We start from the raw sequence: 6588 nt of genomic DNA, 5'->3' as shown, positions 1-6588 counted from the left end.
CCACGGGAGTGGGGTGTGGAAGGAGCGAGCTGACACTTCTGCCGAGTGCCCGTGTGTTGCTTGGCCCTGTCCCGCCCAGCCCTGACGAGAAGCCTGAGAGTCAGGATGGTGGCGGTGCATGCCAGGGTCACACCCAGCTCAGGTGCCCCGGCATGGCGCTCCAGGACCCCCACATCCAGAGGGCCTTGAAGAGGTGTGACAAGGGCATGTGGGCGTTGCTGCAGGAGCCCTCGCAGCAGGGTCAGGAAGACCTGTGGGCCACCCTCCTTGGACGCTCGCTGCCCTCCTCCCTCTGCTGTCGTGCAGCTGTTCATTTCCTGCAGCAGAAAAATCTGGATCAAACCCCAACTTCCCGGGTGGCCCAGGGTTCTGTGCTGCTACGGGTGGTAGTGGGGGCCACCCTTCATCTCTACAGGGGACAAAGCAGTCAGGACTGAGGGTAGACACAGGAAGGACTTCCAGGTTGGCAGGGAGAGCAGAGTAAGCATGGGGTCTGTTCTCCTTTCTCAGCCTTGGTGCAGGGGCTTGGAAACGGGGCTGGTGGAAGGCCTTGAGTTCGCCCAAGGTGACTGGTGAACAGGGATGTCAGGTGAACAGAGAGATGCCTGGAGAGTTAGGAGGTGTTTGCGGGGCTCAGGGCTGATACCGGCTGTGACTGAGCTGCTGGGGACGGCATCGGCAAGACCTCCTGCTTGATAGGTTCTCTTACCTACACCACACCCTGGACACGGTTGGTGCACAATGAATGCTTCTTATTGTGGCTGGTGCTGGTGGTCACCAGGCTCACTCATCCTTGTGACAACTGTAGCAGTGGTTCTGATGAGGTGATGGCAGTGACAGTGGCGTGGTGACCACGACAGGGCAGTAATAGAAGAAACAGAGTGTGGATGGCTATGGTGGTGGCACTAATGATTGTGTTCCTGATGGGGTAGTATTGGTGGTGGCAATCATGGTAGTGGTGGTTTCTGATGGTGGTGGTGTTATGGTGGTGACGGTGGTGATGATGGTGATGATGGTGATGTTGGTTTGTTATGGTGACACTGCTGCTGATGGTGATGATGGTATGGATAACATACCAGTGTTGTTGGTTATGGGATGGTATTGATGGTGGTGATATTTTTGATGGTGGTGGTATTTTTTATGGTGGCAGTGGTGGTGGTGGTGGTATGTGGTATTGATGGTGGTGGTATTTGGTAGTGATGGTAATGGTGGTGGCATTGACGGTGGTGGTGGTGGTGGTGGTGGTGGTGGTGGTAGTGGTTTGATGGTGGTGGTGGTGGTGTTAATGATGTTGTTGTTGGTGGTGTGATGATGATGGTCATAGTGGTAGTGGTTATGATGTTATTAGTGATGGTGGTGGTGATGGTTTCAGTCCAGGTTATGAGGATTAAAGTTGTGGTAAATTTAAGGTGGTGTTGATGGTGGTGGTGCTGGTGGTGGTGGTGCTGGTGGTGTTGATAATGGTCTTGGTGGTGGTGGTATGTTGATGATATGGTAATGGTAGTGGTGGTGGTGGGCTCAGCTTTTAGAGGAATTTGTAGCCCAGGGAACCAGGATCCACCCCCTTGGCACAGTAAGGACCAAAGAGCAGACATCAGCGAGGATGTGTGGGAGAGTTGGGAGACCAGAGGGAAGAATGCCGGTCTGGGGCTCTGGGGGTATCAGGATGGTTGGCCTTGAAGGGCAGTGAGGATTCAGACCTGCTAAAGCCAGGGGAACCCCCTCCAAGAGGGCTGGAGGCACCCTGTGCCCACACAGAACCTCTTGTTTGCTGGCTGGTGCCATTGGCTGGAACATGATGTATGGGGAGGAGGCAGACTGTCAACCCCTTGGCTGGCAGGGGTAGATGACAGATCTGCTAGGAAGGTTCTGAGTGAGGACAAAGGGGCCATGGGCCCTCCAACGGGGCCAGCAACCTTCCTGGGAGGCGTCTGCAGGACCCTAGCTCTCCCCTAGACTGCTGCCTTGCAGGGTAGAGTCCAGCACCCTGCCTAGGAGTCCAGGAGCCCCCGTCTACCCAGCAGGCTTACTTGGGCCTCTGTGCCCTCTGCTTAGGTGGGTAGGAGACAGGAGAAGAGATGCTGGACCCTTGGGAAGGGCCGGGATTGTAGCCAGGGTCTGTCCTGCATATATTCTGACTCAGGGCACAGTGGCGCCAGCAGGAGCCAGGAGATAGGCATCTTGGCCTAATAGGGAACATGAGCTACCCCAGCCCCGAGAGGCCCCCAGGGCCGCTCCACAGGCAGGACACAGGCCTAAGGAGGTGGTATCACCTAGGAGCCAGAACTCAACCAGACATAGGCCATGCAGGTGTCTGACCCCAGGGTTCACATGTCACTGAAACCAGGTCTTTGCAGGGCCACAAGCATTGTCCCCTGGCCCTGGGTAGGAGGGGTGACCTGCTGGGGAAGCAGACACAGGCCTGTCCTCGGAATTCAGAGTGGCCGCTCGGAGGGCTGGCTGTGTTGAAGGAAGCTCTGTGGGTGAGATGAGGGCAGTACATGGCGGGGGTGCCTGGGAGGCTTCCTGGAGGAGGCAGTGGCTAAGGGGAGCCCTGAAGGATGAGGCTGAACCAGCCAGGGAGCAGGAGGGCATCAGGTTTGAGGCACTGGCCGGGACCAGGCCTAGAGGCAGGAGAGCATGTATGTTCTTGCCACCAGTGTTCTGTCTGGACCGGTGCGTGCAGGACGCCAGGCACTGCTCACAGGAGGGTGGTGGGAAGCCAGGTAATCCTGGCAGGCTGCCTGGAGGAGGCCATGCTCTACAGCTAAGAAATCAGTGTGGGGGGGAGACCCCCACATGGTAAGAGGAAGTCGCATCTGGAAGGCGATGGGGTGGGGATTGGAGGCAGGAAAGGGGGACCTTGAAGCTCAGGCCGAGACCTTTTGAGGGATTCTCCGAAGCCCGCTCCCTCCCCAGCAGCTGGACCCCCTTGTGCATACTTGAGGCTTTCCTTCCGAAGGTGAGAGGATTCCCATTCACACTTGAGTATGAATTAGCCCATCACCTTCTGGGGAACCCTGACAGCATAGTCTCATTATAACTCCTGCTTCTCAGGCCAGCAGGAGGCCTCATGATGCAGAAGAGGCCTGGCTTAGCGAGGGCCACATGGTGGACACCCTGCCCCCTGCCTCCTTCAAGACCAGGCCCCAGTGTCTCCCTGAACAGCAGACAGGGTGAGGGCTGGTCCCTGCTGCCCAGGGCAGGCGACTTGAGCTCAAGGAGAGGGAGGGGCCAGGCCTTGGCCAGGTGTGGAGTCAGACGTGAAGGAGTTCAGAGATTAAGCAGAAGGGACAGAAAATTGTCCCTTGGGTTTGGTGACATAGAGGTCATTAGTGAACTTGGCAGGGATAGAGTGGATGGAGTCCCCAAGGTGGGGTTGACTGGTTACCTGCAGAGGGTGGGGAGTGGCTGGGCCCACTGGGGAGCCCCTGTCTGATGGGGGAGGCGCAGCCCTGCCCTGGGAGCCCAGTGCACATTGTAGCCCTGGGCGCCTCTGCCCTTCTGAGTCCTGGGAGGGGTCACTGCAGCTCCGTGGAGGAGCAGGTGTCACCGACCCAGATTCCTCAGGCATGGGACCAGGAGGGGGCCTGGCTCGGTGACCCACATAGTCCAAGTTCCTGTAGCTCAGACGAGAGGCGGCACATGGTCTCCCACGTGTGGGAGCAGCACGGTGTGCAAGGGAGCAGCCAGCCTGCGTTGCTGATAGGGGGCAGCTGCAGCATCCTGCAGCAGGAAGGGTTTCAGTTAAACTCAGGGAAGAACTTCCAACCTGGGCGGTCAGGGTCCGAACCTACGAGGGCGCTTCCCGCAGGCCTGGTTGAAGGGAGAGAGCTGTGCCTCCCTGCGCTTCCCCAGGTGAGGATGCCTGAGATGGTGGCAGGGGCCTGCTCTGTTACAGACCAGGGAGCTCTCGGCTGCCAGCCTGGGCAAGCTTCCACTCACTGAGCTCTTCCTCTGGCTCGGGATGGGCTCCGACGCATGCCTCTCTCTCTCTGGTCCTCCACTTAGCTTCGAAAGGCCCTGGAAAATCTGGTTTCCAGGTTGCTGTAGGCTTGTGGGCTGGAGGTGGGGGTGCTCAGGAATTCCGCCCCCCCGCCCCACCGCCTTGCTGTGTGGTTCTGGACAACCACACCACCTCGCCGAGCCTTAGTTTACCTACAGGACGGACTGGAGGGCCCTCCTAAAGGTAAAGACAAAATGCACAGAAAGCCCTGAGCGTGCCGTGGAAGCTGCTCTTAGTGGGGATTCGGGGAGAGCGAGGGAGGGTGCCGTTTCTGTGCTGACACCCCCGCCTGCTGCAGCCACGAGGATGTTGATGTGGGGTGGGTTCGAGGCTGGGAGCCTGCACTCCTGTCCTGCGAGCCCTGGGGTGGACAGCTTGCAGAGCGGTCAGCAGCTGCCCACCTTCCTGGCTGCCCCGTGTCCCCCGTGGCCTGACAGGGCCTGAGGTGCCAGGAACAGGCCTGAGCTGGCCCCTCAGCAGAGTGGGCGTCGTCCCCTTGTCCTCCCCTGCCTCCAGGAGATGATAAGCTAATTAGTGCCCAGGGCAGAGCCAGGACCCCGAGACCCAGCTGGCATGCTCCCAGGAGGGGCCGGCAGTAGCCGGCTTGGCGCCCTGTGGACCAGCCAGCGAGCCTGGGAACATGCCAGCCTTGCTGCTCCGCCTCAGGCCTCGAGAGTCCCCGTCCTCCCGGCAACCTCTGGGCTGGCGAGGCCTTGTTTCTGGGTCTCAAGCTCCTACGAGGAGCCCTGGACTGGAAGCAGGGCTGGGGTTTGAACCCAGGGCTAGCTGGTCACTAATCCCCCAGGGGCACGGTCTCTCCCTGGGTCCTGGGGGGCCAGGCAGCCACAGAGAGGGCGTTTGGAGCTGGCAGGGCCTGGAGCTGGAGGGCATGTTGGTTCCCTTTGTCTGCACCGTGCTGGTCGGTCGTTTTGGTGTCTAGGTGGTGGCCTGCTGGTGTGGGGCACAGCGACCATTTGCCCCACAGTGGAGGGTGGGCATGGCAGGGGCAACGCCAGCAAAGCCAGAGATGAAGCTGGGCACCCCTACGTCAGGCCCCTGCACCCTCACATCCCAGGGTCCCTGTTCCTGGCCTGGCCCCTGGTCCTGAGGACTGCAGCTTCTCCCCAGTAAGGGTGCAGGGGGGAGAGGGGTGGGGTGCGTGCCTCGTCAGGAGAGCGAGACTTCCCTCCTTGCCCAGCACTGGGCTGACGTGCCCACTGGGTGGCAGGCGGAGGAGCCGAAGCCCGACCTCTATTCTGGGTCAGTGCAGTGGGTTGCCCCCTGGGGACCAGGGCTCTGCTGTCTGTCTGACCCAGCATGGCCCCGAGCCTTGCTCCCTGAGGTGACCAGGCAGCCTTGGGGGTCCCGGGGGAGGCAGAGAGCTGAAAGTGGGGGGCTTCGGCGTGGCTCCTGCCTGCTCCTATATTCCGTCCTTATGGGGAACCAACTTCAGGCCTGCAGCCCGGGCCCCTTGGGCTGAGACTGTGGTGCAGGGACGAGGTCCCCCTCACCTGCACTTCGTGGGTGAGTGCACTGGCCCGGGGAGGGGAGGGGAGCACCCTATGGAGCCTAAGCAGCCCCGGGGCCAACTCGCTCTCTGCTTCGGCCCTGGCTTTGGGCTTGTCTTGCCCTTTGGGCCTCGATTTTTCTCCTCTGCATCCACAAGTCTCCAGCCCTGTCCAGAGCCTGTCCCTCCGGGTGGGGCGGGGAGGCTAAGCTCTGCTGCTGTGTCTGTGGGCCGGTGAGGAGGGGGCACCGGAAGTAGAGGGTGTGTGACACCCCAAATTCAGTGGCCATGACTTTGAGGCTCTCAGATACGGAGAGCTGGGGCACCATGCATGTCAACCCAGTCACCCACTCCCCTCACCCACGCCCACGCCCACCCTCATTTAGAGGAGGAAGCTGAAGGGGCTGGCAGGTAGCCTCCCAAGGTCACACAGCTTGGAAGGTGTGAGGTACCAGAATCCAGGTGTCTGGTCAGAGGATGTGTGGGCTTCAGAGAGCAGTGGACAGGGAGTCAGCTCAGCCTCCACCCCACCGTGCTGCCCGGGCTTCGGGGTCCCGTGGGTGGGGGACAGGGGTGAACCAAAGGCTCTGGCAGGCACCTCCCAGCTCCGTCGTCCTGGGTTGGGAATGCTTGAGGCTGCCGTGGAGAGACTCCCGGACCCCGACTGCAGAGTGGGGAGGGCGGAGGCTGGGCTCAGCCCCAGGTTCGAATGAGATTCAAACGCCAGCTCTCAGCCCCAGCAGGACCCTCCCGTCTCTCTCTGGGTGGCCTGGAGCCCCTCCACAAGCAGGCAGGCCCTGCGCCTCTGAGGCAGGAGGGTGGGTCCCTGAGGGATGGCCACTCCCAGTGCCTGGGCAGGGGGCTGCCCTTGGAGGTTGGGCTGTACCTGTTGGGATCACCAGTGCCTGGGTTGGCAGCAGGGAAGGCCGGGCACCTGGTGCACCCAGCACCTCACGCGCCTCCTGCTGCGCGAAGGCAGGTGCAGTGGGGCCTCTAGACAGCAGGAGGGGCCTGGGCAGACCCGCCGTGGAACTTTCTGGCTGCTGGCAGAGAGCAGCCAGAGCTGGCCGCCTCC

The 6588-nt window shown here is 60.9% G+C and overlaps 1 protein-coding gene across 1 annotated transcript in view; it reads left to right on the top strand.

Moving 5' to 3' along the window:
* Positions 1-6588, top strand: part of ADGRB1 (adhesion G protein-coupled receptor B1) — a 69962-nt gene that overhangs the window by 32994 nt on the left and 30380 nt on the right.

Source organism: Orycteropus afer, unplaced genomic scaffold, assembly GCF_000298275.1.
Source record: "Orycteropus afer afer isolate SDZICR_OR568_19922 unplaced genomic scaffold, OryAfe1.0 scaffold00069, whole genome shotgun sequence".
Classification (NCBI taxonomy): Eukaryota; Metazoa; Chordata; class Mammalia; order Tubulidentata; family Orycteropodidae; genus Orycteropus; species Orycteropus afer.
This window is presented reverse-complemented; position numbering and strand designations above follow the sequence as displayed.